The following is a 12,539-nucleotide window of genomic DNA, read 5'->3' on the forward strand; positions in this document are numbered from 1 at the left end:
TTTGGAATTGTCATAATGGAATTCACTTGGTAGTGAAAATTTTTAAAAAAAGTTGGCAGCATAACGATGTAAAATGAGAAAACAAAAAATTTTCAAACATAAGAAATCTAACAAATAACAAGAATAATAAGATAATAACATATGGAGGCCGTGTCGGTGACCATCAAACCACGCAGTTTAATATAAGCAAACCATTCAGAAATTTACAATTTCTATCATGATCACATTTAAACTTTAATTACACCAATGGAATAAATTACAAAATAAATGGCAGATGCTATCATTTCTTAAAGTTATACTAGTTCAATCATATAAGTTAGGCAGAAAAGTCAACTTTGAAACCCAAAATAGTCAAGACTGTCAAATACAGTTGAAAAGAGACAAGTAGAATGATAAGTAGAAGGTCAGAAGAAGATAATGGGCCATCAGTCTAGAGTGCTAGTCGGAGTCCGAGTCGTTGCTAGAGACATCAAAGGGCTCTCTTAAGTGGATCAGAGAGTCAATATCGAGATGCGAGTCCCAATGAGTGAATCGATCATGTAGGCACACCACTCTCCTCTAAACACAATTGACATCCGCAGAGATCACCCTAGAAGAGTGGTACATATCCCAGGTAAGTCGCTGAAACCTGGGCTCCATCTCCAAACTGCCTCCACAGCTGGAGCTCTCTACTAGTGTTCTCCTCCATTCTCCTGAGAAGCTCCTGCTTCCTGGTTGCACTCTCTCCAAGCTGACCTCAAAGCTTAGCCTGACTCTCTCTCAGGGACCTCAACTCTGATAGGATATCATGTAGGATAGGTGCCTCTCCAGTAGGTGGCAAAGCTGAAGTCTGTGTGCCAGAAGCACTAGGCATGTCCGGGCCACTAGCTCTGGCTGATCTGGAACTGCCAGCTCTATGGAAGCGGGATCTGTCGCCCTAGTGTCCGAGGGCACCTCCTCCAAAACCTCCTCCTCTTTGATCTCCTCCTGGTATGGGAAGTGACTCCCGTCATCTCTGGTACGCTCATCCTCATCCATGGGCACACCCTCCTCCTGCTCCACATCCTCCTCCTCCTACTCCTCGGCTGCCTGAGGCTCTACCATCAAGGCACGTAGGTTCATCTGCCACAAATTCATGGCAAAGAACTTGTCCCTCGGGATCGATCCCTCCTCCTCAGAAAGGTCGACTATGAAATGCTCGAAGACTCGAATAAGGGCTCTGCCATAGGATAGGCTGGCATCCTCGGGGTGTAAGGCATGGTGATGTATAGACCTCAACATGAAGTAGGGGAGGCATAGTCTAGTTATGTCACCCTCAAGGGCAGATAGCAGATAAGCAGCTAGGTAGGTGGGCATGAAACCTACCTAATTCTGGTGACCACTCCTAGGAGCTAGGTTGAACTGCACTAACTTAGCAAATACCCTACCCTCAAGAGAAAAGTCCAACTCGGATGCAGGCCTCACTGGTAAACCACTAATCACCTTGTAGATGTGCTCTTGCATGTCCTAGCTCATCAGTGGGCCTATGCCTCTGGTCCTAGGAGGACTGTAGTAGTGGATGCCCTCTGAGGAGATACCTATAATCTCTGTCAGTCTATCCGTAGTAAGGATGATCTCTACACCCTTCACCATATTGACTATGGCGAACTCCCCTTCCTCCTCTGTGGCCTCCAGGTTGCAGTAGAACCTCCTCACAAAATCCTTGTAGCATGACAGATCAATGTTGATGATGGACTTCCAACCAAGAGCAGAAAACCTCTCCAAGAGGTGAATGCGAGAAAAGTTCCCCACAATCACATGCTTTTCCAATATCACCGGTAGTTAACGGAAGGTACTCTATAATGATGCAACTCTCACACTGTAGAAGACATCTCGTCATAGTCGGATGAGTCCTCCCATTCCCTACATGGAGATGGGGCTGAAGAACTAGACCCCACCTCTCTCTTCCTAGCCTTGGAAGTCTTTCTCTTCCTTGATGGCTCTACGGATTCCTTGCCTCTTCTTGGTGGCATCCTGAAATTTCAAAGAAGAGAGATAAGTACACGAAGTAAAATAAGAAGTCAAAGTACAAGGAGTATCAAGTCGAGAGGAATAGTAGAATGAAATCAAATAGATGAATAGAAGGAGTAGTAACGGCATATGGCAGAAATTTTTAGGAAATGTGATCTAAGCTAATATCTTACAAATCATTCAACTCGGATACCTAAATCGGCTAAGTGAAAATACATGGATATGAAGGATTATGGTGATGAAAACCACCAAACAAACACAAGAGATGCAAAGTGATGAATGAGATAATGCATGTGAGGATTGAGGTATACAATGACCCAAGTGAGATGTGGTCTTAATGCGTGAATAGTCCAAGAGTGTATACAATGAATAGATCCTTTCAGAAGAACACGAGATACCATACTAGATTAAACAAGAAATAGTATATCACTAATTGGGTTTAAAATAAGAAATTGAAGGATCCCAAACAAGTATACCAACCAAGTAGGGAAATTCAAATTTGGGAATCTAGCCAAATGGAAGGTTTACATTCAAAGGAAGCAACTAATGATGATTCCAGTATGCTTGAAGACTCATGATTTAAATGTAAACAAAGAATTCAAGATATGGCTAGGTATAATTTTCCTAAGGTTGTTGCCCTCTTGTTTGGGCAAATTATATAAGGAATTTAGGACTATCATACCATGCAAATTTGGGATAAATTGCAAAGAAGCAATTGTTGAAAACAAGAGAAGCCTAACATTTCAATGAGAATAAGGAAAACATATAATGTGGATGCTAAATTAACACAGATAAGAGAAAGGCACAACATAATCCCCAAAATTTCTGTTTAGGGCACAAAAAAAAAAAAATAATAATAATAATAACAATAGAGGGAGAAATCTCTCCAATGTTCCATTTCAGGGATCAAACTACTTGGAAACTTAAGCCTAAGCTCTACAATAGCATATGAATCATTTTCCATGGAGAAAATCAAGGGAAAAACCAAAGCCCCAACCATATTAGCGATTTTTCCATTCAAAAGAGAGAAAACCCAAAAATTTTGAGAAGTAAAGGGTTGAAACCTTACCTTGAAGATGGAGTGATAGAGAAGGCAAACTCGAGAGGATCGTTGCGTCGATTCGATGAGTAAAATCGTAAGGAATTGCCCAAGGATCGCCCAAAGTCGCCTGAGTTTGAGTGAGAGGGAAAGAAGAGAAAATGGGCAGGAAAACATGGTTAAAACCCCTTAAATCGTGGCCTCGGGTAACTCCAGCGGGCTGAAACCGATGGGGTTTAGCCAGCCAAGCCCATCGGTCTTTAGCCTGTCGATTTTGGCAGTAAGGGCCCGACTCCACCGGTGGGTCCTATATGGCAATGCATTGGTGGGTTTAATGGTTATTTTTGAAAAGCTATGATTTTATATGGGAGATTTGGGCTAACACGTATAATGAAATACAAATTTGGAGTTTGAATTATTATATGCACGTTTATTCGATTGTTTTGGGATGGAAGTGCACAAAGTTGTGAGCTAAGCTTCGAATAATTGTGTGATGAGTTCTAATACTAACATATACAAAATTTTATGCAAATCAGGTACACTAGCGATGGTACGCACTAGATTCGAGGGTGTCTCATGGGGTGCACCTCGAGGTACTCGACCCATTGGTAGGCCACCAATCAATGGGGCAAGCATCTAACCCATAACCTCAAGAGTCAACTGATCAGAATGTGGCTCATGAGGATCCCCCCATGGCTACACTTCCTGATCCTCCACCAATACTTACCCCTGGTGATGTTGAGAACTTGATTCAACAATCGAATTAGAATCTCCATCAGCAGATTCTCCAACAATAACAAACATTTATGATTGCTATGCAATAGCAGTGGTATGCTGCACTACCAAGTCATCCTCCTCGGTTAGATATTCCACAAGGTCCAACTAGAGGGCCTGGTGTTGGGGCACAGGTTAGAGGTACACTACCTAACATCAACCCTTAGAACCAAGTTGGAGGTACACCACTCGTACTACCTCAGGGCACGCCTCCATATATGATGCCACTTCCTTACTTGTACCATCTGGCGTATGCATCATATTTTCATCCGGTGAGCCATACCACAAGAGTGGTGGAGTCATTCAAAAGGAACCTACCACCTACATTCACTAAGGTGGGTAGTGACCCTTTGGAGCCAGATCGATGGATCCAAGAGATTGAGAAGATATTCGAAGTAATTGAGTGCATTGATGCTCAAAAGATTATTTGTATGGGGTTACAGTTCAAGAATGAGGCCAACTCTTGGTGGCAAGCCTCAAATTCCACATTATTTGCTAGACACCCAAAATCCACATGGGAACAATTCAAGGAGCTGTTCTTAGCAAACTACTACCCTCGTAGTTTTAGAGACTGCAAGGAAGCAGAGTTCTCGGCCTTGACTCAAGGAAGCAAGTCTGTCCTTGAGTATCAACAACAGTTTGAGGCCCTATTCTATTTTGTGGCCCCTCACATAAAATCAGCTGAAGAAAAGGGTAAGAAATTTCTGAAAGGATTGAAGGTATCCATTGGCATGATACTTGAGGCATTAGATCTCACCGACTATGCCTTGATTGTACAGAAGGCCAAAACCATGGAAGATAAGATAAAAGGTGAATCATCCCTTGCACCTAGAGTATGGAAGAGAGCGAATCCTTATACGGATTCGGGTGGCCTGAGTAAGAATTTTCGTAGATCATATGGATTTGGTCCTTCGTACAGGCAGCCCTACAGGCCATCGGGTTATCCTCCTCAACCCGCTAGTGGGTTGGGTACTACATCTTTTTGCCCGAATACCAATACGACGCCCATAGCTACTAGGCCACCTCGCCCTCCACTTGCAACAGGTTAGGCTCAGAGAGCTCCTGTTCCGGTTCAAGCCTTGTAGAATTTTTGTTTTAATTACTATTCATATGGGCATTTTGCTAAAGATTACCGAGCCCGACCAACCTTACCAACCAATCATCCTTTTGGGTACGAACCTGCTTTGACTCAAGGGAGTCAACCACAAGGAAGGACGTATGCTTTGTCAGCTGAAGAAGCTGAAGCTAGCACAGAAGTGGTAGCAGGTACAATTTAAATTGAGAATTACCTTTTGGTAAATATTGATGACATGTTATACTTAAGTGCATTGCTGTATTAGGTGTTCTACTTATATCAGGTATACCGGCATATGTCTTGTTTGATTCAGGGGCTTCACATTCATTTACATTAAAGAGATTTACTGAGAAACTTGACATGGCACCTAAGATATTAGAGCATAAGATGATAGTTAGTACACCTACAGACAAAATTTCACAGCTGAAGGAAGTATATGGGTCATGTACCGTTGAGATCACTGGAAAGCAGTTAGATGCCTAACTCATCAAGTTTAATATGTAAAACTTTGATGTTATACTAGGCATGGATTGGTCATCAACACATCGAGCAAGCATGATGTGTGCTGAGAGACAGATTCAGGTCATTGATAATAAAGGGAAGGAACTGATATACCAAGCGGGTATATTGAAGGCGGCTAAGAAGGTCCTCATCTCCTCTCTACAAGCAGTAAAGTTATTAAAAAATGGGTGTCAGGGCTACCTAGCATCGGTAATTGATTTAGATGCGAATGTCACACCTCTAGAGGAAGTGGAGATAGTTAAGGAGTTCCCAGACGTCTTTCTAGATGATCTAACTCAGCTACCACCTGACAGGGATTTGGAATTTGCTATAGATTTGATTCTTGGAGCTGCCCTAATGTCAAAGGCTCCGTATAGAATGGCATCAGTAGAATTGAAAGAATTGCAAGTACAGTTGCAAGATCTGTTGAAGAAGGAATTCATACACCCAAGTGTATCACCTTCTTTCTGGGTGGACCAGTGTTGTTTGTTAAGAAGAAAGATGGAAGCTTGCTTATGTGCATTGATTATCGGGAATTGAACAAGTTAACTATGAAGAATCGGTATCCATTACCACGCATTGATGATCTGTTTGATCAACTACAACGTGCTAAAATATTTTCAAAGATTGGCCTTAGATCTAGGTATTATCAACTCAATATAAAGAATAGTGATATACCGTAGACAGCCTTTAGAACTCAGTATGGTCATTATGAGTTTTTAGTGTTGTCTTTTGGGTTGATTAATGCACTAGCAGCTTTCATGGATTTGATGAACCGAGTGTTTCACGATGTTCTTGACAAGTGAGTCATTGTTTTCATTGATGATATCTTGATCTACTCGAAGTCAAAAGAATACCATGCAAAACACTTGAGGATGGTACTACAGAGACTGAGAAAGCAACAGTTGTATGCAAAATTCAGCAAGTGTGAATTTTGGCTCAAACAGGTTAAATTCCTAGGACACATAGTATCTAAAAATGGAATCGAAGTGGATCTAGATTAGGTGAAAGCCATAGTAGAGTGGGAGGTACCCAAGAGTGTAATAGAAATCAGAAGTTTCTTGGGTTTGGCAGGTTACTATAGATGCTTCATTGAGAACTTTTCTTGGATTTCAACACCAATGACAAAGTTGACTATGAAGGGTATAAAGTTTGATTGGTCAAAGGAGTGTGAAGAAAGTTTTCAAAAGCTGAAGAAGCGACTAGTGTTAGCACCAGTGTTGACTATTCCTAAAGGCACATGTGGAATGATAGTGTATACCGATGCTTCCAAAGTCGGATTGGGCTATGTACTTATGCAACACAGCAAGGTCGTAGCATATGTGTCTAGAAAATTGAAGGACTATGAAAAGAACTACCCTGCTCATGACTTGGAGCTAGCAGTGGTCATTTTTGCCTTAGATTTGGCATCACTACTTGTACAGTGAAAAGTGTGAAATATACAGTGAGCACAAAACTCTTAAGTATTTTTTCACTTAATAAGACTTGAATATGAGACAAAGGAGATTGCCTGAGCTTATGAAAGATTATGATTGTGATATTCAGTATCCCCCAAGGAAGGCCAATATAGTGGTAGATGCTTTAAGCCGGAAAGCTCAAACTATGTCACTTTCTTATCTAGCTGTCAGTCCAAAGCTCATACAGGAGGCGATGTTAATGAATGAAATCCTCTTGTATGAGGGAGTGACCTTGGAACTAGAACATCAGGCAGATGATGTTCAATAGTTGACTATGTCCTTGGCGGCTCTATAGGTGCGCTCATCCATCAAGGAGGAAATCATAATGAAACAGCTTTTAGATCCTGAGTTACAGTGGATCAGAGAGAAGATTCAAGAGCAAACAATAAATGACCCAAGCTTTACATTAGCCAGTGATGGGGCACTATTGTTTTGGGGCAGATTTTGTGTACCTTGTGACAAGGTAATACACGATAAAATAGTGAGGGAAACACAAAGTTCTGAGTACTCTCTTCACCCTGGGAGTACCAAGATGTACAAAGACCTAAAGCAACACTACTGGTGGCCAACAATGAAGTCCATAATAGTTTTGTATATTTCGACTTGTCTTGCATGTCAGAAAGTCAAAGCTCAATGGCACTGACTTTTTGGCACTCTTCAACTGCTCCTAGTACCTGAATGGAAGTGGGATAACATTTCAATAGACTTCATCATAGGACTACCACGTACACCCAAGGGAATGGATGTAATTTGGGTAGTGGTTGACAGGCTTACTAAGATAGCTCACTTTATTCCGATCAGGGCCAATTACACCATGGATAAGCTGGCACAACTTTACGTGGATAATGTTGTATGCTTACATGGTGTACCGGTGAGCATTGTATCAGACAGAGACCTGAGGTTTACCTCCAGATTCTGAAAAAGCTTCCAGTAAGCCTTGGGATCAAAATTGAATCTGAGTACGGTCTTCCATCCACAGATAGACGAACAGTCCGAGTGGACAATGTAGATATTAGAAGATATGCTTCGAGCCTGTGCCATGGAAATGAGTGGTAGTTTGGAAGAATATATACCTCTTATGGAGTTTTCTTACAACAACAGCTACCAAACTACAATTGAGATGGCTTCATATGAAGCATTGTATGGTAGAAAGTGTAGAACTACTCTATACTGGGATGAAGTAGGAGAACGTCGAATACTTGGGCCAGAGATGATTCAAATAACATGTGATAAAGTCGATGTCATTAGAGAAAGAATTAAAGCATCCCAATCATATCAAAAGAGCTATACAGATAGTCGTAGGACGGAAATGGAATTCCAAGAGGGGGAGAGAGTGTTCCTTAAAATATCTCCTACCAAAGGCTTGCGCAGATTTCAAAAGAAAGGCAAGTTAAGTCTGAGATATATTGGGTCATTTGAGATTTTAAAGCGAGTGGGAGCAGTAGCATACATGTTGGCATTATCACCTTCCCTCAGCAATGTTCACAATGTCTTCCATGTATTCATGTTAAAGCAGTACGTTCATGATCCATCTCACGTACTACCTGTGGAACCGGAATACTTAGAAGCTTATATGACATATAAAGAACATCTGAAAACCCTCTATAACCGCTCTATTGCTTTTGTGAAGATTCAATGGGCCAACCACCCGATCACAAAGGCATCTTAGGAGAAGGAGGATGATATTCAAACCTTGTATCCTCATCTTTTCAGACAACTAGATACGACAATTTTAGGGATAAAATTTTCAAAAAGGGGGGGTAATATGATACCTTACTTTCTAAAACTGGTATAATTAACCACATTGACTTGGTTTAATCATATAGGGGCTGAATCAGAAAGAACCGACACAGGTACCATATAGAATAAGGTAACAAGGTGACCTTGAACTCAGGTTGGCCTGACGCGATCAAGCGGTACCAAGTGTAATACATGCACCCAAGCATTGCACTTACACACACCACGAGATCATATACAAATAGTAAAGGTACGTACTAGCATTTGTGGGTGCCAATGTAATCTAACATTATGTGGGAGTTCATTCCCATTGAAGCCCACCTGAGATTTAGCCCACCTGAGATAGCCCACCTAAGATATACCCACTTAAGATACACCCACCTGAGATATAACCCACCTGAAATATATCCACCTGAGATATACCCACCTGAGATAGCCCACCTAAGATTTAGCCCACCTGAGATAGCCCACCTGAGATTTAGAAGATATTTTAGGGGGCCTAGGTATAAAAGGGGGGGAGACATTAATTGTCTTGTCCCTCATTAATATTAGTTGGTCAGTGGGAGAGTAAAGAAAAGAGAGAAAGAAGAAGAAAGGAAAAAAAGAAGACGAAGAGGAAGAAAGAAGAAGAAGGGAAAATCGATCATAGAGCTTCACCGGAGCTAGGTCTTGATATTTTGAGTCTGGATTAATGAACAACTCGCTGAGGTCTTCGATTTAAGGTAGGTATTGTACACATTTCAAAGATTCTTAGAAAAACCCCTTTCTTAAACCCTCTTTTTGATTTTTGGGTAATAACCCACTTAGATCTTGCTAATCCTACTTGGATAATCAAATCTAAGGTCTAATGGAAGGTGTGTATAATGATTTTGAAGGATTTGGATGAAGTGTTGGTCAAGATCTAGAGTAGTTAGAAGTTCTTGAGCAAAATAAGTGAAATTTGGGGTTTCATTGGTGTTCTTAAGAAAGAGGTAAGAATCTTTCTTTTTCTTTTGATTTGATCTTAGATCTAAGTTGAGGGTATATGATTGGACCTTAGATGAGTGATTTGAGTCACATGATCATCTCTAAACAGGTTCGCTAAGCCGGAGAAAAGTCGGGAATGATGTTGAAAAAATTTTGTTTAAAGACTGAGGGTATTTTTACCCCACCTATCTTCTGGTTTTAGCCCACCTGAGTTCCCAGAACTCAGTTTCTAGGCTCTGGAGTAACCGACGGGCTAAAACCAGTGGGCTACAGAGCCCACCGATCTTTTACTTTTAGCCCACCTGAGTTTTCAGAATGCAATTTTTAGACTCTGGAGTAACCGACGGGATGAAACCCTGAGTTCCCAGAACTCAGTTTTAGGTTCTGGAGTAACCGGCGGGCTACATAGCGTACTGGTCTTTGGCTTTAGCCCACCTATCTTTCTAGAATTTCTAGAATTTGTCCAAATTTGATGGTTAACCCCTATTTATGATTCTAAACCCGATTTTAGTGTTCAAACATGATGATTTTGACCCCAAAATAATGAAATGATAAACCATTATGTTTATGATAGGTTACACTCAACATACGCATACCCACACATCGGATCTTTTTCATACCAGGTACAAGCATCATGTACATATACAAGTAAGTGGGGAGTGGACTCTGACTTAATTTCAGAATGTTATGCATCATTTAACATATATTAGTCTAGCCATCTCATCATGTTACTTGTATGTAGACTAGACATCATATATACCATATCACGCATTTGAATGTGAATTTACATAATATACTATGCTTTGTGTTATGATGGAATATTCATTATGTCTTGATGTATGTGATGGAGGAATTTTATTAAGACATGATATGCGTGCTAAATTTTAGATGCCGTAGACGACTTGAAAACAAGTGGATGGTGGCACGTGGTATAGGACGTGGTGCCATTGTGTAATCGTATTATGCTCATGTAGGGGCATGTGGCTAGGATGTGATTTATCCTTATCCTACGACCCTCCCCAACAGGTGTTTATCTGTTAGGGGATTATTGGGGGGTAGCATCAAGTTTCGATTATCGAACTCCTGTAGAGATTAGAAGTACGCATAGCTGATCATTAGGATAATCAGTAACCTCGGTGATATATTCAGAGAGCCAATCGTACTACTTTTATTTCGGGTGGAGTCACCCATTTACTTTCTATCATTTAGATTTACCGGGAGTCAGCTTACATTTTAAATTTCGGTACCAATGGTGGGCATTCTCTGACAACCCTGTGGGCGTATCGGGGGATGGGGTTCGCGGCTCATACCTGGGGTATACGCGCACTGTGATTATGAGTAGCAAAAAAATCTATGACCTAGTAATGTTGCTAGGCTAATAGGTTTAAAATGAATTACATATAGGTGCATTTGTGTGGTGACTATTTGTGTGGTTTTCCTTGTGTGGTCTTCCTTTCCACTTACTGGGTTAGTGAGCTCATCCCACATGCACAACTCTTTTAGGTGATTTTGTAGGTTATCCGCCTGGTGATCAAGAGCTGGGCCCCACTGTGGAGTTTCCATCTTAGGACTGTGGGTCCCTGATGAGTTCGAGCACGGTGCCAATTGCACGTGCGAAGATTGTGCTGCGTGGTAGCTATGACTCCTAAGTGATTCTTTTGATTCTTTTCTATTTATTCCCTTTTTGTTACTTGATGCTTAAATTGTTATATTTTTGTATATATATCATGCCTTCGGGCCCAAAAGTGTGTAAAATTTATAACTCAATTTGGGTATCAAGTATTTGGAAAACAATTACAGGTATTATTATGAATAGGTCTTCCGTTGAAAATACAGACATGATCTTAGATTAGTAGATGTATGTTGTATTACAGTTACTGCATTATTGATCCTGGCAAGTTTGGGAGTTAACTGGCGTTAACTCAGTCACCGACTTGGCTTTGTGCGAGCGAGGTGTGACAGGAACCATATAGACTGGTATACTTGAACCTCGATGTGTCCTCCAACACTCCATATGGTGGCGAAGGAGAAGAAGCTCATAGGGGTCATCATCTTTTTTCGCTTCCTCCGACCAAAACCAATGGTTCAAACTTCTCCCTACATTTCTTCCCACTCCTTTGGTACCCGTGTTCTTCTGCCATTATCCTACCACAACACAACACAACCCTAAAGAAAGAAAGAAAAACAAAAAATTTAAAAGGGTTTAGGGTTTCTCAACTGTGCAAAGCAAAGGACAACCAACAAAAAGGGCAAGATGAGATAGGAAGTAAGTTAAGTGTGGACTAGGGATCGAGTTGTAATAGTACAAATTTATACCTGGAGATTTCATCCCATAAGGTCCTTTTTTATTAGCTTCTTTGAAGTTGGGCTCAAGACGAGATTTGATGTCTAGAAGGGTAAGAGTTTCTTGCCTAGGCCATTTGCCATTCCCACCGTCTCCTCAATGCAAGCTTCTGCCATTTCTAGGCCATATAGAGCGGAAGTAGTTGTAGAAGTGGAGGTTGTTGAGTCGGGACCAAAATCTAGCACTACATGAGGAAACATCTGACATGTTACCTGGTGATGATCCCCCATTATCATTTCCTTATAATGGCTAACTCCTCTTGTAAGATCCTTGTGGCTGGAGAATTACACTGCACCTTAGGGCTTGGATGGAAAATGGGTTCTTCCACCCATCAATTGTCGTAGATGCATGAGTCTTTAATGCTCTTCCATCTCCATTATATGAGAGAAAGAGGGAGAAGCGAGCGGAAGAAACATTGTTGGTTTGGGGGAAGAGTGGTTTTTTCATTAAGGATGTATTGGGCATGTCATATGTAGGAAGGTATTTTGGGCATTAAGAGAAAAAATCAGTTGACTTAACAACGATTTTTAACGGTTGGGATCATTAGATAGAATATTTTCTTGAAGGAGAGGTGAGTGATATTTTCAAAAAGATGTGGGGTCAAGTTGATATTTCGCTATAGTTCAGGGGAGTGGAGTGATATATACCTTTTAAAAT

This window comes from Macadamia integrifolia, chromosome 11, assembly GCF_013358625.1.
Source record: "Macadamia integrifolia cultivar HAES 741 chromosome 11, SCU_Mint_v3, whole genome shotgun sequence".
NCBI classification, from domain to species: Eukaryota; Viridiplantae; Streptophyta; class Magnoliopsida; order Proteales; family Proteaceae; genus Macadamia; species Macadamia integrifolia.